Raw genomic sequence first — 24,080 nt, forward strand, 5'->3', positions numbered from 1 at the left:
GCTTTTGAAATATGACAAGGTAATAAATCACAGCTGTGGGTGAGCAGGGTGGCTGTGTTATTGCAGTTTAGCAGGAAGGCTGCCATTAAGTGCCATGACAGCTTCCCACTTTGCTCTCTTCAAGCAGCAGTGTATATGTCCAAATCGTACCCTGTGGCCAATAGACAGGATCCCTGCTGTGTACCCACACACCAGGGGGTGATAGGGAAGGGATAAAAATAGCTGGGCCACAGTTGCACTAACATTTTCAAAATTAACCTGGATGCCACAGACTTCTCAAACAGGCCATAGGACTCTATAGGTACCACTCTCCACAGATAAGTCTCAGGTGTTGGTAACCTGTCTCCTGCCCTGTGATCCTCCAGGCTGGATGCAAGCGAGCAGTAAAGCCCAGTGTTCGACAGCACTGCACTGTAGCAGTAGACAAGACCCATGAAACAGTCCCCATGTTCAAAGATGTTACAGCAGGTGCATTTGCTACCCACCCCACCAGTCCTTCCTCTCCCACACAGCCCAAAATGCGTTGCGCTCCTCCCAGTACTCCTCAGACCATTACACTCTTGTTGAGAAATAAGAAAATTTGGAGATTTGGTACCAAACACTGGAGGAGTGACTTTCAGATGAGTTCAGGGGATTTCTATCCAGCAGATAAGAAGTAGCAGACAGTGGAGCTGCTTCACTGCCAGGCTCCTCACAGCAAGGCAGGGGACTCGGTCTCTATCTGTCAGACTTCTGCTCGGCAGAGCAGCTCCCTACTGAAAAGAGGAATCGTCTTCCAGGCACTTGCAGCCACATACAGCTGCTGCAACAGTTTTGAAGGAAATCTGGCCCTCTGCTGCCAGCAGCAATTTATGCACATTTGCAGGTGTGACACATTTGCTTCACATGACCTCTGGGAAGGCAAAAGCAATGGCTTGAAAGTGTGTCAGTGATACCACTTAGCACTTACATTTTTCTACTTCAAAGTGTTCTAGCAACCTTAATGAAGTGAGCTTAAAAATAAGAGCTGAAAACACCCTAATAACATGAAAATATTGCCCTGGAACAAGTATATAAGAAAGAAGGCAAGAAAGCCATTATAAAATTAGGACATTTTTTTTTTTTCTTTAATGAGCTGTCTTTGCCCAATCTATTTTAAATGTAGCTCATCTGTTTAGCTGAAGCCCTCCAGCCATTTCTTGATAGTACTGTGCTGTGGAATATAGTAACTCGACATGTAAAATTTCAGTTCCTATGACCCTCATGGCCTGGGAGAATATAGTACTCAATTTAAGAATATCTTAAATTACTTCACTTATCACATCAGACTATTTTTCTAGATATGTAAATGTATGCTACAGAGTCCCTCAAAGAAAGATTCAGCCCCTCTTTTGAAGCTTTGGGGCTGAGGGACTCAGCTGAGATTTGACAGAGAGCTGTAGACAGTCAGAGGTGCAATATTCTTCTGAAAGCATCATCAGGACAGATGTAACTGTGAACAAATCAGATGACAGGTTTGAACAAAGCAGGCAAAATTGCCAAATCCAGGCATCTCTTAAGTTAGTCTCCCATTGTTTTTAATAGGGTTAGGATTTTGTCTGCTGAACTGAATTCCCAGCTCTACACTGAATTTACTGTAGTAGAAATCCTTTAATCTCTCTGTGTTTCCTTCTCTGTGCTCTTTCCTATCTCCTCATCTGCAGATAAGGATGATACTAATGTCTGCCTCTATGGGTGTTATGAGAACTAATTAACTGAGCTTTCAGGGAAACTTCAGCAGCAAAGGCAAATTTCTCATCTGGAGGTGAAACACAGATACACACACCTGTATAGATACAGATATTTGTGTGCATAGAGATACAGATATAGATGTAGATATGAAAGTCATACCTACCACCTGCCAGACCTGTTTCAACATCAAGGCTATTCTCTTTGCCTTGTCTTTCTGTTACAATCCCGCTATTTTTAAATGCTGGGCTTTATTCCAAGTCAGCGTGGGAATGTCAGGCAGGTAGTTGTTAAAAAAAAAAAAAAAAAAAAAAAAAGAAAAGCCTTTGCCTTCTCTTTTTTTTAAATAGCATTTTTGTTCTGTAACCATTGTTCCTGCCAGTCAGAAAAACTGCTTGGTTCTTAATGAAAAATCCAAACACCAACAAATTGCAACCCTGCCTTTCAACACAGACGTGCCCTTTGAATTTAATTATGCCTCAGGCAATGCATTATAACAGGCATGTGATAAGTGACACCAAAATTTTACAACAAACACGGAAAATATCCCCCACCAGGTAAAAATAACTCAGTACCAGATTGCCTGGTTTGGTACCAAGTCACTCAGAGCCAGAGTCTGGCTGATTTACCCCATCTGGGCTGAGGTGTCGCAGCTTGGCCCCACTGATGCCAGGAGAGCTGAACCCCTTTATAGCCACTGAGAGTCAGCTCAGTGAGCACCCCTCAATCCCCAGATCTGGCAGGAGGGGATGGCTGCAGGAAAACGTTAACCCCACAGAAGGGATGGAGGACCCCGCTCTGGGGCAGGGACATTCCTGGTGGGGTGATTCAGAGCACCCAGCAGGAGCCGAGAGGAGCTGGGGGCAAAGGAAGCGGAGGAGTTTGGGAGGTTTCCTTTCCTCCCAGAATAATTTCTCACAAGCTGTGTCAACTATCCACAGTTAAACAAATACTTGAAATATCAACATTTCCCATTTGGAGGGAGAGGCAGCACCAGTTACCTTTGGTTTTGTTGCCTCGGGAGCTGCAACAGTCAGCAGGAGGAGACTGCCTGGGATTTTTCTGAATGTTCATAGAAGAAAAATTCCATTGAAAACAAACGCCCACAGTCCTGCCTGTAATGCAACGCCAGGGTCAAGCTCTGTCCTTTGCATCCTCTGGAGGCTAATGTGGGATAATGCTATGCCCCTGTGTTAATTAGATCCTCTGTGATGGCCAGTGACTCTCAAGCAGCAGAAGATCTATGCTTGACAGTTCTTTGGCAATGCTGGTGGTGCACAGTGGTTGGGTCTGCTTATTACCAGGACGCAAAGTATTCATATGTATGGGGAGACAACAGTCACAGATGCTTCCTGACTGCTGGTGGGCAAATATCAAGACCAATTCTGTCTAACCTCAAAAGCCATAAGGCTATAAACACAAAATGAAGCAATTGCAATCCTGCCAGAGAGATTCATTCTTTCAAAGTGGCTGCATTTGACCTGGTCTCTGTCTTTCATTCCCTTTCTCTTCTGTACAGGTGCCTTTGCTCACTGACATTTTAAGAAAGGCAATTTTTTAAATTTTATATCAGATAGAGTTGCTCTGGGTCTGAAGACCCTTGCTCGTGTCAGGGAACTGGTTCCCTGAAGTGGTGCATCTCTCTCACGAGTTTCTGCAGCACCTGTTTTCATTGAAGTCTTAAAGACGAAAGACAGATAATGCTTTATAGAAGAGAGGGTTGGGATGTACAGTCAAGTTATTGCAGTTTAATGTGTTTCTGTGCAGCAGCCAAGCCACACCAGCCAGCTGGGTTCATACCTTCAGCTTGCGGTAAATGCAGGATTTAAACTACATGTTACCATGGCCTGAGTATGTCTCTGGTCAGATATTCACAATAAATCGTTCACTTTCTTGAGCACAATAACTCCATCACATAAGTGAGTACTCCAGATACTTAAATGTTTAATTCTCAATTTCACCACCAACTTGCCCTGCAACCATGGGTCATATCACCTCCTTAGGTTTCAAACTTCAAGTGCAAAATGGATATAACAGGAGTGCTTACTTAAAAGGGTATTGTAAGGACAAATACAATAAAGCCTGTGAGGTGTTGAGATACCCTGAATACCTCAGCTGGCCCGAGGGACATTTTACACACACTGTTTTGCTAAGAGGAATCGGAACAGCAGTGCTTTGCCCTTAGTCATTCGCACTGCTCCTCGCTATTCATACAGCTGTGGATCTGACAAATGATTTAGAATCTTGTCTATTGCTGCAGTAAATAGAAGCCAACAGGTCTGCTTTGCTCTACAGGAACTGAGAAGCTGGACCACTTTGTTGCATGTTTTAATGCAAACCTGAAAGTCACAATTCCTGTACCAAAATATTTCCAAGTGTATCTCCTTTGAAAGATGAAATTTTAGCAGCTGATGTCATATATCCTGCGTAAACAATGTGAAGGATAACATCAAACATTTGGAAAGTGTACAAGTACACCAAAGGGAAAATATGGTGATTTACTGAGCTTTAATCAGTTCAATATAATTCCATGAATTTTACACCTAAAGGACTCAGATTGCTATAACCATTACCTGTGAATAAAGCTTGCTTCTGGCAAGTGATAATTAATTCTTAAATCTTGGAAGCTTCTGAGTTTCAGAGACCCCTGAGCACATTTGTATGAAGATTAGACATTGTTTCTTTTCTCCTTTTTCTTTGAAGTCTTTTCTTCAAAGATTGCAGCTCTCTGTTCAGACTGCATAAGCCCTCTCTTGACAGAGACTGCTTTCCTCTGCGCTCGCAGAGGCTTTGGGTCTGACTCTGCACTCCCTTACTCTGCTCTGCACCCCACCAAAGTGTATAGAGAGATGTCAGCACCACAATGCTGTGAGTGGGGAGGAGAATCAAGCTCTTTGCCAAATACGTCAAGTGAATTGCTCACCCCCTGTGGGGAAAATTTACCACATAGCAACGCAGTAATTGATATTGATGGTGCATGTTGTTCACATTTCATTTTTTTAGACACTTGTTTTCAGGGTTGTGAGAAGCCAGGTTACAGTGATCAAAGGTCGAAGCCTTAAGTTGCCTGTAAAACAACTTCCCTGGGGCTGTGCCCAATGTGGGAAGAAATTAGTGTGAGATTTATACACAGCACGTATCTAAGTTAAAAAAGACCAAAGATGCTAAATTACAAGAGTCAGATTTTCTTCTTATTTACATCCCTATGAATTGTAAGCAACTGCTTTGATGCTGAAGAAATTACCTTCTCCCCATTTTTAGTTGGAGTAGGAAGTGTTTGGTCCATAGCAAATGCAGCTGAACTCTTATGTTCACACCATAGATGAACTTCTTATTTCCCTCTCCTCAAGCTGTGCTCTTCTTGATCCTGTCATGGAAAAATATTTTGCAACTTCTTTTCTAATGAAAAAAAAACAACTGTGCAGTCAAGAAGAAGCGTTTGGCATTTGTTGTTTCTTTTTTCTATTCTGGGGAACTGCTTTCTCTCAGCTCATTATAAGGAAAAGGAAAGGAAAGGGAAAGGATTCATATAATCCAGGAATTCATTTTTTTACAGCTTGGGATAAATGACCCCCATTAATGAGAAACTAGAAAACCAGAATTCCACCTTTATAATTCAGAAACCATAAGGATGGTTCAGTTATATGCATAGCTGGACTTCAGGGTCTTAGTGTTGAATTATAGAAGTCTTCAAATATTCCTACTGCTGCCAGTACTCTAAGCTGTCCTCCCTCAGTGACAACTTACCCCCCATAACTTGTGTAAGGAAGTCACTGCCGAGGTGAATAAAGGCTGCACCATCCAGATGAATTCACGTAGATTAAGTTTCTACTCAGTGTATTCGCAGTAATGAACTAAGACATTGGTAAAGAGCAATGTTCTACAGTCTGGCCAGAATTGACACTTTTCCATTCAGCAACAACAGTTTTAGCCAAATCACTGTAAGACACTGCAGAAGCCTTCACACTGAAAATACATGGTTGTATGTTCAGTGACGCAAATGATACTTAATTCACACAGTGTCTTGCTCATTAGCAGATATCTTTAAAAAAAAAAAAAAAAAAAGTTTATCATTAAACCTCTGTTAGGCATGAGAAAATAGAAGTACCAACAAAGTGAAGTGTCTTGCTCAAGACATCAGGGCCAATGACAGAATTGGGAGTGGAGGCTGGAGCACTCACACATCCCATCTTCAAACCATCCCTTATGTTACATTGCTTCCTGATTTAGTGTCCTAACTGGTCTATTCTTGCTCAGTCCCTCTAAGCACTCTCGAGAGTTTGCTCCCATGTCATTTCATAGCACCCAGCTCAGTGAAGGAAATGCTTCTAACTCTGTTTAGGAGCCTCTTTTTCTCCCAAAAGTTCAATGCACGGACCTGAAATTTTGGACCACTTCCTGAAACTGGCACTGCAGGCCCCATATGCCTCCATCACCCACCTTGTACATGCACAGCACCACCCCATGGTAGCCCAGCATGCCAGACATGTAAGTGCAACCACACCAGGAGACCTCTCTACAGGGGCCACAGGCCAGATGACAAAGAGCCAGGAGAGGAGGTTTATAGCTGAATATCTTTGCCTAAGAGAAAGCAGGCCAAAGAATACAAAATGTCGGCAGAGGGCATGTTGCCCTTGATTGAGTGGAGTAGGGCCTCCGTTGGCTGGAAACCCAGAATTAACAACAACAACAAGAAGAAAATTAGTAATGCTTGCCAGCTGGGGAGAGACATCTGGCTAGTGATCAGAGGGGCCTGTGAGTCAATTAATCCATCTCCGAGCTGGATTAGCACATTGAAACATGCTTTCCTTCACTGCTGCAGAGGGACCTGTTGAATGAGCTGTAAAGATGAATGGAACTAAAGAAATTTCATTTAGATGAAGAAAAATGGCTCTGAAATAGTGGGTGGGTGGTTTTTACATGCCTTATGTGCTGCAAGAATTAAGCACAACTCAGAGAATTTAGGGCACGAAGCAGCCATTTGGATACAAAAGCTCTTGAATTTAAGATCTGATTGTTTTAAAATTCATATCTAGATATTTGCCTATTTATTTCTCTTGTTTATAGCATACCCAGGACAAAAGATACTACAAACACAGATTAAGATAAATAATTCTTTCAGTCTATTCTTCCCCAGCTGTGTTATAGCAAGTTACTGTGCATGTCTCTGCAGAAGCTATTCCTGGGCTCTTTTGCCATTATATGGTATGGCAGGACTGTTGCTCAAGGACATCATCCTGCATTTAGCTCTGGAGAGACTGAGACTTAGTCTCCACCTTCTCTGTCATTGCAGATCAATGGGACATGGTCTCGTTAGATTCTTTTCAGATCTTCAGAGACAGGACTTGAAGGGACCTCTTTGGTCACTGAGTTCAGTTCCTGCTGTCATGAGCCATCAGGTCATATAATCCCTTCCATGGATTTTTTAAGCTCCCTCTTCAATTTTGATTTTTTGGCTGTTATTCCTGCTGTTGGAAGGCTTTTCCAAAACTTCATTCCTCTGCTGTTTAGAAACTTCTTTATAATTTCCAATGTCTGTCTATTCAGGACCAGGTTATAGTAATTTGTTCGTATGCCAGAAATGTCTTTTAGCCTCCTTCCTCCTGAGTACTCAGCGCCCTGAGGTGTCTACGGATAGCTGTCAAAAACTTCACCTTTCCTTTTAGTCAGCTAAGTAAGTGATGCTACATTTCTCTTCTCCTTTAAAACAGACTCACGAGTGCCTTGGTTATTGTAGTAGTCCTTTTATGCACCTATTCATTCCTATTTCAATTATTATTTTGACAATAATACATGGATTATACACAAGTTTTAAATGGTATCCTGTTCAATGGCCCTAGCACCAACTTACATCTACAGAAGATACCCTTTCTGTCTGTACTCTGAAAGCTGTATTCACTGGTCAGGTGCTGCATGCACCTAAGCAGTCTCTTCTGTTGTTTTCAGCAAAGAAGCTTTCAGCTTTAGGAAAGTATGAGGAATTTCTGATAGCACCTGTAAGCTTATACTGGAGACCTCTTCGGAAGAGACACAAGAGATTTCTCATCCAGGAGAGGATGCCCAGGAACTATCTTGATGCAACTATTAGTAAAGCAAATTCAGTGCTTGGATGCATCAGGCAAGATTTCTTTAGCAGAAGTAGTGAGGACTGTCTTTGTGTATTACTGATAAGCTAAACAGTGCCAGTGAAAAGTCCTAAACAATATAATCTGGTTGCCCATACTGAGAAATTGCTGGAACAGTCCCTGACATAGTTCTGACCTGAGTCATGTAGTTCTTTTGGGACATGACCCTGTCCCAAATAATTCCTAGACCGGACTTGGGACTTAGCACATATTGGGGACCATTCACCATATTTATTTTCTATGTGGGCACCCTGTTTTAGATGCTGAGAGAGGTTAGCTGTATGGGTGCACACCACTGTGGGCCTAATGATCTCATTGCATGAGAACAGTCCCACATAGCTATTGACACTAGTGTACATCTCCTTGTCTGAAGGACTGTGCACAGTTCTGATCATCCATATTCATGACAGAGGAGCTCAAAGGCTGCAACCACAGCTCTTAAACAGTGACAGACACCAGAATATGATCATCCATATCACTTAATTGCTAACACAGCCCCTGATCCTTGAGTTTTCATCAAGATAACTCTCCCAAGACAACTCCTGGGAAGAGGCTGGAGACTGTCTCAGCCCCAGCAGCATTCACAATAGACTCTTGGGATGTGACCCAAGTGTTCTGGAGCGCCAGACATTTTAGCTGTAAGGACACAGCACAGCTGAGCCAGATGGTATCCGGACCAGAGAGTGGTCCATGACCCATCATATTTGCTAAAATAATTGATGCCAAACTGAATCAGATGTAGTAAAGGGCTATTTGGGTGATCAAGAGAATGAAGAATTAACTCTCTGACAGCAGGTAAAATAGATTTTGAATGCTTTTGAAAAATCCCCTTTATACTCAGAGTTTTATGTACAGAAACTGTCCACAGCTCCTGGAAATTTGGTCCTCAATTCCTTTAACTGGAACATCCCAAATTATTTCAGCTGTCACATGTCATGTCTGAGAGACAGTGAGCTTTGACACAATATGTACCTCCAAACGGATGCAGCACTTCTCTGGGAGGCAATGACAATTGCTGAGCATGATTTTCTTCCCAATAAATATGAAAACTCCACAGGCAGCCGTCAAAAGATATTTACTCTCCTTTAAGACATTTCATATGAAAACCCTTCTTCACTCTGTTACTCTGTTATCTGTCTCCTCTCTCAAGGAAAGTGCCAAAGTGGATAAATTCAGGGCTTACCCCTCCAAAAAACAAAGGGGCCTAGAGTAATGAAAGCCCAAACCCACAAACATCTGTACATAACTGGGTCGTATCAGGTTTGCAGATATCTAGTCCCTGTCTCTACCGTGTCACTCAGTGTCCATTGCCAGCTATTGACTGTTATCCAACACAGACAGTCCCAGAGATAAAGAGGGAAGGACTCCCTCTTGGCAAGTGTATAAAGCCTACTGCAGTGAGTGTTCTGCCCTGTTAGGACTCCTAGTTATACTTACACAATGCTTAAACTACAATATTAGTCACAAATTCAGTTATCTCATCTGAGGAACCAGGAAGGGAATGAGAAGAACTTATCTGCTTTTTTCTTTAAGTGCAAAGGAAAGACTCAAACCTGGTCCCCAGTTTGGGTCATGTTCAGACCAGAGGTCCAACAATGTAAAACCTTCTTTATCTGGGGACCACCACCAGTTCTTCTTCTTCTGATGGTGTCTGAGAAGAAACAAGTGAAGTACATGCAAGCTTTCTGGACGGGAGAGAATACATGCATAGAGGGACCAATGTCATGGACTACAAGGATGCAGAAGCACCTCCATTCATTTCCCTACAGTTCTGAGGAAGGCATCTCAGGCCTAACCCAGCCAGCATCTTGTCCCTCCCCACCAGCTGCAGGCACCCCCTGCCACCAGTCTGCCTTCTTTCCTAGGGCTCCTGATTTTTGCTCTATGCATGTGCAGTGATGCATTGAGCACTGTGAACCAAAAGCCAGTGGCTTAAGACTTTTGCTACAGGTGCTTCTCAAACATCTTTATCCACTCATTTCCTTCCCCACACCTCAATTAGCATCCAAATGCCACTAATTTCTACAATTTTGAGATATCTATATATTCCTCAATTCATTCATTTCACAGTTGTGTTCTAAGCTATGTATCTTCTAAAACCTTTTGATCCATAAATCAAAAAATTATCTAAAGAAGCAAGTGATCCATAGATATATATGCTTGAAAATAAGAATTCTAACATGCAGGTAGATATAAATAGAAGAAAATCTGAATTTATAGACTTTATAAATATACCCAAACTTACTCTCACAGCCCATCAGTGTGATGAAAGGACTCCAACTTGTTTCATATCACCAGTGGGGAATATGGGACTATTAGCGATGGAGAAATGTGCCTACAGTCACACTTGACATAAAACTGTGAATTCAGTTGAGATTTCCTGATCATCAGCTCATAAGTTAATCATGATGAGAGAAAATAGTCAATTAGGACAGCTCCAGGAGCATGAAATAGCTCTAAATATCCCTTTATAGCTATTAAGCCATGTTCCTTCAAAATGGCACAAGAGACACAGGGAAAGGACCAGGGAAAGACAAGCTTGGTCAAGATGATTGCCACCCATCTAATCTCTGTCAACTGTGACACTGCAGGTGTTTGCTGCCAGCAAACGCAAACCACCAGCACTGGCCATCTCAGAAACAAGCAGTCCCTCATTCAAGAAGGAAAAGCACATGGGTGTTTTAAACATACCTGCAAACTTTCCTGACCTTATACTCATGTAGAAAGGAGCCTGTGTATTATATAAACTGTTGTTTAAAAAGAGATTATTATCTTGTTTAAAAGCATGTCCAACAGAAACTCTGGGAATAATAAAGTGTTTAAAGCAGATGCCTGACTCATTCAGATGTGACAAGGAGCTGATCCAGAGACACCCAGGAACTTTAACAGGCACTGGAGCAGGCCCATCAGTTTCTAGTACTAATAAGAGCAGAGCTGTTAGTGTTTTTGCATGACATTCTGTAAGAAAAAGCACTGACATTTGGCTTACTCAGGAGAGATTTCACCATCTGTTATTGTAGAGACCCAATAATGACACAAAAAACAAATAAGTGAAAAACCCTAATACTCTGTCACTATTTCAAATTTAGTGAGGTCTTAAAATATTCCTGCACAGGTAGAGGATTTTGCTGGAAGAGAATCAACAGAACAACGGGCTCAGTTACATCGGAGCTTCCTGTGTAAGATCTGTCAAGCAACTCCTATCATCACGTCTGTAAGTGAGTGTGAGTAATTGGTTTTATTTAAATTCATGTGGTATTTACTACCTACACCAAGACAGATAATGGACAGATAGCAGAACAATGATCGGCAAGTGGCTACCACTTAATTCTTTTTTATTCTGCATCTTGCCTGCTTTCATCTGTCTTCCCTTCTGAAGAAGTAAGGATGTTTCTTGTGTCTCAGATGGAAATGCAATGGCCTATTATGAATTCATTGCAAGTTTTCCGTTTTCCATCCAAAATCATGACAGTGATAAAAAAATAAAATCCCACAGTATTTGTTTCCAAAAGCATTCAGTTCCATGCATATATGTTTAGCTTTCTGCAATTGGATTTCTCATCCCCAGAAAGACAGAGGCTGAACTTTCTAAGTAGCAAATATAACATTTAAGGAGTCTATATGCCTTGCCAAAAACAATAGGTACTAAGTATGGTGGTAAGGGCAGAGCATCTTAAGAAATATTGAAATAATTTGTTGACTTGCTGCAGTTCTATTGATTTCAGAAACACAAAGAGAATATGCTGAACAGGAGGAAAAAAACCATTAAGTAGCATCACGTGAATGCGGTAGTAAAACATCCTACATACTCTCATCACTGTCAGGTTCCTGCAGCAAGAAAATATGTGTTCAGCCCTGAAAACTACCTTCTTTTAATACAAGTATTGGTACGCATTCATTTGCTCTAGCTATCTGAATTCCTTTGGGTTTAGTGAAGCTGTCAAAACCTTACAAGTGCGAATGCTGTTGTGTAAGTAAAATTAATGACTCTTTTTCTGCTTCCCATATTTTAAAGCTTTAAATGAGTCTTACTGCTGGGGGAAAGGGGAGGAAAAGCAAAGGGGCTGTCAAAATGGAATTGTAAATCTGTCGGCATTTAAAATCTTAGACCTGATTGACCTCATGACGGTGCTTCAGACCGGCATTTATCTTGGTGTTGTAAAGCAAGCAAACTATCTTTACCCAGGCATGAATCCCACTTTGCAATCTGCTGTAACTAACAGGGGTATGAGGCTCAAGTGGAACGCTCCAGTCAAGCAAGTAAACATTGAAAAACAAACAAAAGCATTTGCATTTGTGGAAGTATTAAATGTAATTATAGTATGCCCTTTAAGTGTAAGTGTTGGAGTAAGGGGACAGTAATGTGAACATAGATGTAAGTCAGTTATTAAATAAAATTGAAATATTTAAATAATTAGTATCAATAATAACTTGTGCTTGTCCAAAGGGTGTGTGCTGAGGTTTTAGCTGATGCTTGTCATGATATGGGGTCACAGACTCAGAGTTGTTTGGGGGGAGGGTTTCCTCAGTGTCCAGATCCCCCAGCACATTGTGGGCTACACCCTGATCTATAGGCTGGCTATTTTCAGTACAGCAAGGAGGACTTCCCAGCAACATCCTGCTTACAGCTCAAGATGAAGGCTGGCTTCAGAAAGCAGTGTCAGCCTACCAAGCACCACTGACTACATGCTGTCCATCTATGCCAGTGGCTCTATCCCAGGGTAATTTAGACTCAACTCAGTAGAGGTTATTGACACCCTCATATTTCATCTGGCCATGCTACACTCCCCCACGGTCATTAGAAGGGCTCTCCAGAAAGCACTTCAGAGCAGGAGCCAGACACAGGTGCTCTGAAAATCTCATGGAATTTTCTTAAGGAACTTGCATGTGCCCAGAAAGAAGAGGGAGCCCTGGAAAAATGGTTAGTTTATGTTTTTTTCTCTACGTGCTAGAAGCAGAGATGACCCTACATGCCTTATTTAATCGTTCTTCTATCCATTCGTTCAGAGGTGATGTAATTCTCTGGAGACTATCTCCTGTTTTACCAGAGTGTGTGCTCCTAGTTTTTGCTCAACCTACCAACATACCCTCTCACAACCCAGAAAAAAAATCCTTCCTGTGGATATGTCACAATGTTGAAGTTTGGTCTGAGGCATGTCACCAGCTGAATGAAATCTGGCTGAAGCCTGGAGAAGATGGGATTAATGTTGCTATCCAATGGGGCCAAAATTCTGCTGCCACCAGAAGCATACCTAACTTACCTCCATGCAGAGAAGAACAGAGTGTACTCACTGACTAGACTACCATTCACTGGAGGAGTGTATAGCACATTACAAGTATTAATTCTTAGGATGCGGTCACAAGGTCAGAAAGTAATATTACCCCTATTTTATATAGGTACAAATTGGTGAGCCAAAGATAGAGATGAGACTGGAACCAAGTTTCAGTGCACTGTTTTGCTTACTAGACTGGAGCCCTTCCAACAAATGGAAGGGGATTTTGTATATTATATTGTAAACCCAAAGCCAATAAAAAAATTCTTATGAGTTTTAATGAGATGACTGCAGGGAATATGGTGTGTACTTGAGTTTTCTTAAGAGATTTGGGAAAGTCAGTCTTTAAATTAGAGATTATCATAAAGTCAAAAATGCTGAAGGACACCTGCATAGAAAATGCCATGATTTTCTCCTTCTCATAAACAAAAAAATGAATATTCAGGGCACTTTGAGTGGTTCTGATCTAATGTTGTAGAATTCCTTTCTCTTGATTCTGCTGCTGGTTATGCAGTCCCTTCGCCATTGAAATTCATCACCTTTCTGGACAAATAACTTTGTAAAGGGTTAGTGCTGTGGCCATAGTGGTCTAGTTTAAGTGAGGCAATATTTGTAAAGAGAAATAGGAATTCAATTAAAGTTTTTGAGGAGAAAAAAAAAAGCTTTGGATAATGAAGACCTGAAAAAGAATTTTGGTACCCTAAATGATGTCTACTTTTTGCAGCCATCTCAGTCTTCTAATAAGAACCACTTCTTGTATGTGGACTGGGCTGTATTGAAGGTCGTACTCCAACGCCTCTAGCTTCTTGTTCTCTTCATAGCTCTCTGACACTGATGATCTCTGAGAATTAGATCCTGGCACTGGGAAAGAAGTGACCTTTGTTTCTTCTGTAATTGATTCATACCACGCTTTGTTTTCTCCACAGCTTTTCATTGGTAGAATAAAGAGGTGGCACTTATCCCCCAGTAATAAAGGGATTTGTATGTGGTGGAGAAGTACCAGATATTCTTGTTTATTAGTTCAGCTAGTGAAAAGGAGAGGACTGTTCACAACTCCATGAAAAAATATTTGAGTGTAAGGATTAGGTGTTCAAAATAGAGAAGTAACCAAAGAAAACAGAGGTCTGTTGCAGGTTTACTTCCCTGTTGCCTTGCTGAGCCATCCAGGATACTAACAGTCCCTGAGTGAAGATCATGCCATTGCTTTAGACTCACGGTATGCACTGAAGCACAGCTAATGCTCTCTTGTAATTGTTTTCTGAATGTTGAAAGCAGCCAGAAAACTCACATGCAGGCATACATATATATGCTCACTACTACCCTTAGGCTGATGGAAATTCTATAAACTGCTTACCCTGTCTGGAACTGTATTGCTTCCAACCAAATATCAGAGCATTGATTTGAGCAGCAAAACTAGAAGTTGGAAATGGGTTCTCTGAAACAGCAGGCTTAACAGCTGAAGGTATCAAAGCTCCAAGCCTTCATGCTGGCCAGCTGATGAGTTTTCAATTTCTTTTCTGTGGCTCCTGAGATAAAATAACAAATTCATAAGTCAGTCCTGTTGACCTTTAAGTATCAATGGAGAAAGTTTGCACCTTCTATCAGAAATTAAAATAATTAATTGGTGTACTTATATGGACCTCTAATACTAATGTTAATATGGTCCTTGTGCTCATTTTGCAGACCTGTTTGCTGCTTTACTCAATATGTTTATGATGAGGACCTACCCACACCTGCAACAGTCACTCAGGGGCACCAACACACACCTGGCAAAATTGATTAGTGTGCTTATATATGTTCTAGACACGTAATACAGGGGTGTCCATATACCTGAGGTCAAGTTCTACATCACATGCAGATATCTTTTAAAGTTCTCTGACTTTCTTACTGTACTAGATTCATCAACTAGAGAGAAGGGAGGAATTTAATTTTTCCACTTGAAAAATTATGGTCCTTTTTATTACATTTCTATGCTTTCCCATATTACACTCATATCGAATTCCATTTAAGTACCAAATATTCATTCAGGATGAATGAATAATTCTGAACAGCTGGAACAAGAGAACAAAAAGGTTTTAATGTTAACAATGGTCCAGATCCATCAATGAGATAACTATGATGACACAAACGGAGTCTCTTTCACCAGTACTTAATTTGTCCATTGCATTGCACAGTGTTTTATTCCCCATGATTACAGTCCTAGCTCAAAACAGTCTGTTGGTACACGAGAGCTCATAGTTCAAGTCTATAATGCTCCTGACTCAATGAACCAGTGAAGCCAGTCAAGGTCTCATGTTGACTTTAACACATGTTGATTCAGCAGCAGACACAAATTGTTGAATTCAGCTTGAAAAATGTAGGTCTTTTCTCTCAGTGTAAGAGACCCTTTCAGTGGTGCCTGTTGCTAAAGCTGTAATTTTCCATCATGTGACTCTCTTGAGCCCTAGTTGAATGGAAACATAGGGTGTGGTCTGCCTGAGGCTCAGTTTAAGGTGAGCTGAGAGTGTGCTGAGGGTGAGAAAGTTTCAGCCAGGAATTGTGTAAGAGGTACAGACAGAGATGGAAGGACTGCTGCTTTGTCATTTAAAAAGATTATATTAAAAAGATTCATTTAAAAAACAATGGCAGTTGCTTATGCTTTGAAGCAGGACACTGAGAGTGAGCACAAGAGTCATTTGGTCAAGACTTTTACTAAACCACTTAGGATAACCTGAAGCTGGGCTGTTACCAGCCCTTCAACATAATCACCGCTTACACATACTCAGGAAAACCTTCTTAAGAGACCAGTAGCTGAAGCCTTTAAAGAGTCTGTCCTTGCTGAAAACACTTGAGCCTCTCAGTGCTTCTAGTGCCATCCAGAATAATCCCACACAATAGCGAAGGAGGCTGCATTGCTTCACTGTGTCTGCTTGGGACCAGCTTATCCATGCAAAGAATGACAAAAGCACTGAGACAAAGCCAGGATTTTATTGCAATTGCTGTTCTCAGCAGCCAGCCATGGTAAGGCTGACCACTGGAAGAGTCTCCTCCCCATTGTCAGCACAGTCAGGTAGAATGAAGGAAAAAAAAACCCATGCCACTGAAATGCTATGGCCATCCAAAGTGTCTTGCAGTGTACAAATAACTTGGCAGAAAGAGGCTGCTGGCACAAAGAGGGGGAAGGCTTGGAAGAGGAACACAAGGAGATTGCAACTGGGAACAAGGAGTGGGATATGTCTGAGAGCTGCTGAGGGACTGAGCTGAGCAGTAATCTGTGAAAGGAACAGTTCACAGGCTGAAAAAATGGAACTTTTAGCATTTGCCATCCTATTGTAAAAAAAATATTCCTATATGCAAGCATCCTAACTGCAGAGTACCAAGTTAACTCACCAAGTTCAAGCTGGACTAACTGGGCCATGCTGTAAAGATAATAAGAACATTTATCTGTCATGAATGCAAGCTTATAGATTAATAGATCATTTGATCTGTATGACTATTATGGATTTGCCATTAGCTTTCATCTTTAGCCACGCTGACAGAATCAAAAAACATATTTATTACACTTGGTGGGTTTTAATCAACTTTGCATTTTCCTGTGAGTTGGAACACAGATAATCTGCAAAAGACACTGACAATCTTCCAGTTTATTCTGGTTTATTCATATTTTTCCAAAAAAACAAGTCGAAGAACATATCACAGATGTATTCTCCTGTAAAAGCTTTACGTAAGATTTAAAGGAGAATAAGCTAGCATTAGCCACAGAAGAAAGATGCAGTGCAAGAAAAAGCTTATCCTCTGGGCTTGACAAACAAAACAGCTCGAAGCCAACAAATCAATGATTCCAAAATGAAACTGAAACACTACCCATAGAGAGAATGGATTTGCAAAATGTGAGTTCTTCCTATTTCATATGGTATTTCTTCTACTCACAGAGGGGGGCTTTTTGGTACTAAGGCACACAGGAGTCTGATAGTAATGTGACAGAGGAACTGGTCTTTAGCTATATCAAAAAGCTACGAGTACATGAAGGGGAATCATTCTTATCTAGACATCTTTGTTGTAGATGTCTGCATGTGAACTAACTGACTTAATGTGGATTTCATCAATATAGTCAATAGAGCACAGGGTGTGATTCAGCCTAAAATAGACGCCTCCGTTTGGTGAAATTAATTGCATGCAGACCTCTTTTGGCTACACTGACCTCATTGACTAAATGGGAGTCTGAAGAGTTCACTCGATGCAGAAGAGTCCATTGTCCGTCTCCACAGGCCCCCTTCACTGTCAGTGGAAAGAAATAGATACAGTTGAGTGCAATTTATTTCATCCTATCCCAATGTCTAAAATATATTAGATGAATCACATCCTGTAATTGACTAATTCCAGGAGTAAAACTGTACTGTTGGCTTACTTAACAATAGGGAAGGTTTAAACCTCAGACCTTGGGACATGCAAGGATAGAGGAGTGCTCATAGCATGCACTGGTCTTTTGTAGGCTGGTTTCCTAAGGAAACAGGGCTTATGCAATTACAGTAACTGACAATCCCAATAAAGTTTGAATGCTAGCCAGTTTCAACAAAACTGTACAAAATACAGACCTCAAAGACATTAATTTGTTACAGGTTTCCTTTTGAGGAAAGGAAGGTGGCTGAGCAAAAGAACGGAGAACAAGATTAAAATCCCACTGAAAAATGAAAGGCTGAAGTGTGATCTCAGCCACAATAGCAGATACTGGAGGATCCTCCCTGGAGAAAGCCACAGGAAAATAGAGTTTCAATAAGCTCGCTTGCTCAGATAGGCTATATCACTGTTGTAACTTATCTTGCATCAGCTAGAAACCACCAGACAATGTATCTGCCTTGGAAAAAAAATGTCATGGCATTATACAATGTCAGAAAGAAAATACACAAGCTGAGACTCAGGTGTCATCTGGGGATAGGCTGGGTTTGAGTGAAATCAGTGGAAATTCAGCTTTAAAATCAGTAAACCCAAATTTCACACCTTTCAGCCTTGTTTTAGAGGGGAAAGCTGCAGGTGGGGCACACTGAAAGCATTCAGTAGCTTATTCAAGCCAGCAAGAAATCCATAAGTCAGGATGACTGGCCATCTCTGACACCTGTTACTTGTACATGAGGTACCTTCATATTGCAGATGCAGGTGTCTGTTCTGCGATATACTGAAAACATGCAGCCTGTGATAAAGCAAAAGTAGGCTGTTACTCAAGTATTGTCTTCATTTTATGTTGGAGAGACACCATAGGATTTACCACTTTAAATATTGTCACCTGCTTTCACAGGACTCTACCGCTTTGCATGTATATTTTTCATTCCTGTTTATAGGCAGAGGACTTTGGCCACACTGATTTTGCCTTTCTGAGAAAAAGTGTGCCAGCACCCTCTGTGGCCAGGCAGCTGGGACTGAGCACTGAAGGGAGGGTATTTCAATACTTGTTGCCAATTTGAGTGTGATGGTCCAAAAAAGCACATAAGGTCATTTAATTTAAAACTCTCCGAACGGCAGTTCTTTTCCTCTGCAAACCATCATGTAGCTTAAGGATTTTGTCAAAGCTACCATTCTGCCCTAGAAAATTAATTTTAAAATTTCCCCTCAAATTCTGCACATTTATGGGCTTGTTCTCCTTCCACAATTCCCCTCTGCCCAGGCGCTATCAGTCAAACCCCCAGAGTTTGTCCCCAGGCTCAGCAGTGGCCTGACCTGCCACTGAGCTGCTGCTGGAACAGACCCACTTCCAGGTCTTTTGTTTCCTGATTTCTCTCTTTGCTAGAAGACACTTGCGCAGTTCATCACCTCCGATCTAGGGTCCTTCTCCTGTTAGAGCCGTGGGTCTGGCACAGGGGTAACGCCACAGGCTGAGCCTCCTCCCGCCCATTTGCTCCTCACACATCTTCACGATGGGAAGAAAAAATGATCTCCAGAGATCGCTGTTCTCCATTATCTTCCTGCCCCGTGAAACAACCTGTGAATCTGAAAGAATATGCCTCTGAGGGGAATGTAGCATGTATCACAATCTGGCATGTACAATACCTAACCTACTTCCTTTGCATACACCTGGTCTTGTGGTTTCTCAGCTCACATTTTTCAATCACTGTTCATCAGGAGAATTTGGGGCAATTATCAGAGAATAGCATTCATTGTGCACCCACTGCTGTGTGGATGGTTCTGCTGGCATTCCTGTGGTCAGCAGAAATGTTGGCAGACATGGAGCTTCTCCCCGATCAAAGCCAGAAAGTGCAAGCAAAGCAATGAAATCCCCACCTCTGGTTCAGTTTTGTTAACAAATACAAGTAGTGACTCTTGGCCGGTTCCTGAATTCTTTAATGGGATTATTATTCATTCATGCTGGCCTCAGTGAAATTTAGGATACAAGTATTAATCTTAAATTGCGATGAGAACTGTAATAACAAGAAAGCTTGTTATTACAAGCCACACAGGCCACACAGGAAGAATATTCAGCCCTGGCCCTCCCAAAATAAATCAGATCTATCTACCTCCTCCTGGAGTGAAAGAGGAGTACACCCCTAATGCGGACTGTACCTTCCAAGAAATAATAAACAAACAGCCGTGCAAAACAGTTTTAACTCTTCCTTGATCAAAACTTTTTGTTTGGCTCCAGTGAGGGATGAAAGGAGTTAGATTCAGCCTGCTTAGCTTTAGGCTTCTGATTGAGGCAGTGAAGTTAGGGTTGTTTTCACAGTAAGCTCCTGCTTTCCACAGTACAGGCAGCACTTGCAGAGAGTATTTCATCCCACCCAGGATAGGAATTGCCATTTGGAGGTTCCTATCTCCATCCATACATTGTAAAGGAACCCAAGCTATGAAACCTCACTTTAGATGTCTAAAATTAGATATGAACATTTGTCTTTAGTGAAGAACTTTATGTTACCTTATCTCTCCTAATTTTCATTCAGATGTATTACCTTTCCAGTATAAGAATAAGAGGACATCAGACAAAGCTGGAAGGAGGCAGGATCAAACAAGGAGGTGTGTTTTTACAATTAAAAAAAAGTATTTTTCCCAGCTAAGCACCAGAACCCCATTTCAAAGCTCTGAAGTTCATTTGCTGGATGCCAACAGTTTCATGGGTTCAAAGGCAAAAAGTACAAGTTTATAGCAGATAAATCTATTTCTGGTTAATAAATTCAGAGAAATCATATCCAGTATAGGAAGCCCCTGAGCTGTAAACTGTTGGAGATTGGGAGCGTGATCATGGGAAGTAGCACAATGCACTTGTTCAATTTTTGCTCATTTTCGTAGGCACCAGCTTTAACCGCTGCCAGAGGAGGATATAAGGAAGGTGAACTGCTGGCCTCATGAATTTATGTATTCATGTCTTCCCAGTGAAGTCAATCAAGAGACACCAGTTTCCACAAACTGCAAAGCAAGTCTTAATTCAGTAAAGTCTCAAGCCCTGTGCTTTGTAAACAGTGACTATGAGGTATAGAGAGCTTAAATTGCTGTCCCACATCTTGCAGCAGTCCATAGGCTAGAGCAAACCTGCAGTGCAGCCTATGCCAAGAGTAAATTCACAGCCTGCCTTTCCTAGGCAGGAAATTCCTTGGGAAGACATGTGGTCCTCATGCTTACTAGTCCAGGGTGGATTTCTCCCCCATGAACTTTTCCAGTGACCCTGAGCCTATGTAGACATTAACATCCATGCTGACCAGCAGCAAGTGTTAAGCAACTGTTGAGCAGCTCAGCAGTATCTTGGCAGGAGAACCCCCTGCCTTCATCAGTTCTGAGCATGCAACCTGCTGCCTACCCATGCGCTCCCTCCCTCCTGTAGCAGGGGAGGCAGCAAATGGCCACCACCCATGCCCTGCCTATGTCCACTATGAAAATAAGATTATCAACAGATCAGAACAGCTCTTGCCATCCAGCAATGAATGGTTCACATCTGCACGCCTGCCTTCTTGTCATTCTAGTTTTTACCCTAAATGAGGGAACCACCTCACTAATTTTCCTCTAGAGGCAGGTTTACTTTATTCATCCACAGATTGCAACTTCTCATACAATTAACAGGATCCAAAACATATATAACCTCCACCTTCCCAAGAGTAAAACCACTCCTGGGACGCTCAGCTGCAAAAAGAACCTATTTTTCTGTCCATAAGTGCCCATTCTTCCAGCCTGTTTCAGGTCCTAGTAGGTTTGGCATCCTTGTGCTCTAGTTGTCTGACTGGACTTTGGGAAAGAATTTCCCAAGGACTTTTTATGAAGAAGCAGTTTGGTGGCAAAAATGTCTCTCTCTCAATAGTTTTTACCAATTAGTGTGCTTCATCCAAAGAGTAAAGAACAAATAAGAACAACTTCATCTTGCCTTATATAAGATGTGGCCATATGTAAGGACGGAGGACAAGGTTAGCACAGGTTTAGGAAGACATGAATCTCCTCATGTCTGAGATTTGGCACCACAGAGCAACTTCTCGCAAGGAGAAGTGTCACAGGCATGCGGTGTGCTTTGTTCTGCGACTCAGCCGGGCCCTTCATCTGCTGCCAGGCATGCTGATGCAAAACACTAGTACCTTTCAAGAGACTCTAAATAGGGCCTGTGTCTTTCCTTGCCTTCATTAGCAAGGAATTCCCCCCTTGCACTATCAGACCATAAAGTATTTTGGCAGCAGTATGAAGACCAGACTGGGCAGACTGTGAATACATTTCTGTGGCTGATCAGATGGCTGAAATGCCATTTACTGTCAGCAGAGAGAACAATAAAGACAAAGCCAGCATTAGAGAAAGCTGTTTCCTGCACCGCACTGAGCAGAAGGTGCCAGACCACAGGTGGCAAGGTCCCCAGGGTGTCCTGGAGCAATCGGCGACTGGAGCCAAGGCAGGCCATCAAACCATGGCTTTACATAGAACGCTGTTGTATCTCTTCTTTCATAATTTGTGCTAAGTGCTCTCTAAATTTTGAGTTAAGTGGTTGTTGCCATAGCAATGGCCATTTAGAGTGAGAGAAGGCAGCAAGCATGTTGGGGATGTGAGGTTCTGACTCGTCACATAAAAAAATATATATATGCATGTACATACACTGCTGTGGAGCTGCATGAAAGGAGCTAAGTAAACAGTTTACACCAGATCTGAGGGATGGACAGATCATATGGAAAAAGGAGCAGCTTGCTGCAGGTTGGAGGTGTTTGTTCCAGGATGCACCTTCACCTACAAAGAGCTGAGTCTGAAATAGAAATGAGCCTGAGTGGTGACTGACCTATATTTCATTTCATACCAGTAGAAGTCACTCCCTTCATCAGGACAAGGCATGTTTGTTACTGCCTTTGTAGGACATGTCTTTGCAGAAACAGGAGAAATTTGCTTTCACAGGTTTATTTTTATTAAAAATAATCCTTGCTGCTAGCTCTTTAACAGGAAATGCTTTTCAGAAATTTACTCCCAGTGTTTATACTAGTTTATTTGCCAGGGCACAGGCTGCCAAAAAGTCAATAAATAATACAGGTATTGTATTACCTCATTTTAGGTCCACTTCTAAGATTTTTTCTGCATTCCTAGCACTAGCATTTCTGATGGTCACAGCAAGACAGATTCAGGGCTCCTGGGTTTTATTCCTCACTTTATGGCACCTCTCTGTAGGGTGAGAAAACTGTATGAACCGAAATACCTATAGCTAGAGCAAGATCCTGCTCACATACCTGAGTACATTTCCCTCAGGACTTTGGCAGACTTTAGTCTTCCTCTAACTAAATTTGGCTAATAAGTGGAGTTAGGTGTCATCTTGGTCAGCAAATGCAGGCAGTGCCTGAAGTTAAGTGCTTTGGGGATTCTCAGCCTGACAGTGAGTTTTAGGTCCCTGTAGCACTAACTAATGAAGAAGAGCAGGCAGTTTGCATCACTGCCTGGGACCCGAATTCTGTCAAAGTCCCAGATTAGACTGGTTGTGAATGGCCTTTTTAAAGTCCATAAATTCATAGCAGGGCATCCAAATTTGAAAAATGTAGCCATAAACTTACTATGGCATACCTTCTCCATCCGTGAGCTCAGACAGGGTCATGGATCAGAATTAAACATTACTGGGTTCCTGTAAGAGTACACGATTTAAGGTTTGACAATAATTTTAGGCCCAAAAAGAGAGAAATAAATGTAAGTATTTTCTAAGTATATCTCTGTATTGTTGTTTATTTCTCAGCAAATAGAAACCACCAGCTCCTGTTCCCTATCGGTGACATTACCTGCTTCTAAGGGCAAGCAGAGTGAATGGCAGGTCTGAGAGATTGAGGATATTGTTTCCATCAAGCTTCCAGTTGTACTTTCTGGCAGAGGCAAGGCAGTATCACACCCTTCTTTGCCAACTGGAAAAGAAAAAAGCAAAGAGGATCTCTAAGTCAGCAAAATCCATAGGTTTCAGTAGTTTACTGATTTACAACAGCTGCAAATCAAATTCAGTAAAATTTTTAGAAAAACACAGTTCCTGGAGATAGCTGAGGGCAGCTTTTGTTTCCAATAAACTTCTGTGACATTTGTGATTAAAACTATAAAGGCAGTAAGCACAATTCACAATCAATTATGTTTTATTAATGGTTTTTTAATACACGCCACAGCCCAGTAATCATGAAGCTGTTCAACAGCGTTGTTCTAAAATCAGCTAATAGCAGGATGTAATTTGCAGCTGTCTCTGCTAACTTAAAAAACACTTGCTCCGTTAATTGTGATTTCACACTCCACTGAATGCTGTAGCCTGGAGGTAACATTCATGTGATGGAAGAGTTACCAGTCTGGGCTCTGGTGGGGGGAAAAGGATCATTTCAAGAGAGGTTACTGTTAAATTTTTAATCCTTTTATGTTAAAAAAAAAAAAAAAAAAAAAAAAAAAAACTCAGCAGCAAAAAGCTACAATCCAATCCATTGCTAAACAATTCTTTCCTTTCTTTAAAAACCTGAACAGCCTTTCCCTGTTTTGATCCCGTTCCATTGCTTTGTGTTATTGTCAAGAACACAACAAAACATGGGACCAGTAGGTGAAACCCTGT

General features: G+C 41.6%; 1 protein-coding gene across 6 annotated transcripts in view; it reads left to right on the plus strand.

Annotated features, from left to right (window-relative positions):
* Positions 1-24,080, plus strand: part of GRM3 (glutamate metabotropic receptor 3) — a 111,366-nt gene that overhangs the window by 30,189 nt on the left and 57,097 nt on the right. For 3 of the 6 annotated variants that reach the window (XM_074827933.1, XM_074827938.1, XM_074827934.1), the window contains exon 2: positions 10,948-11,056. The exons of 1 other annotated variant lie outside the window; for it this stretch is intronic. The gene's annotated coding sequence lies outside the window, so the exon portion shown is untranslated. The remainder of the gene's footprint in view (positions 1-10,947; positions 11,057-24,080) is intronic. 2 more of the 6 variants (XM_074827935.1, XM_074827936.1) reach the window with 1 other exon arrangement.

The sequence above is a fragment of the Strix aluco genome, chromosome 5, assembly GCF_031877795.1.
Source record: "Strix aluco isolate bStrAlu1 chromosome 5, bStrAlu1.hap1, whole genome shotgun sequence".
In the NCBI taxonomy this organism is placed as follows: domain Eukaryota; kingdom Metazoa; phylum Chordata; class Aves; order Strigiformes; family Strigidae; genus Strix; species Strix aluco.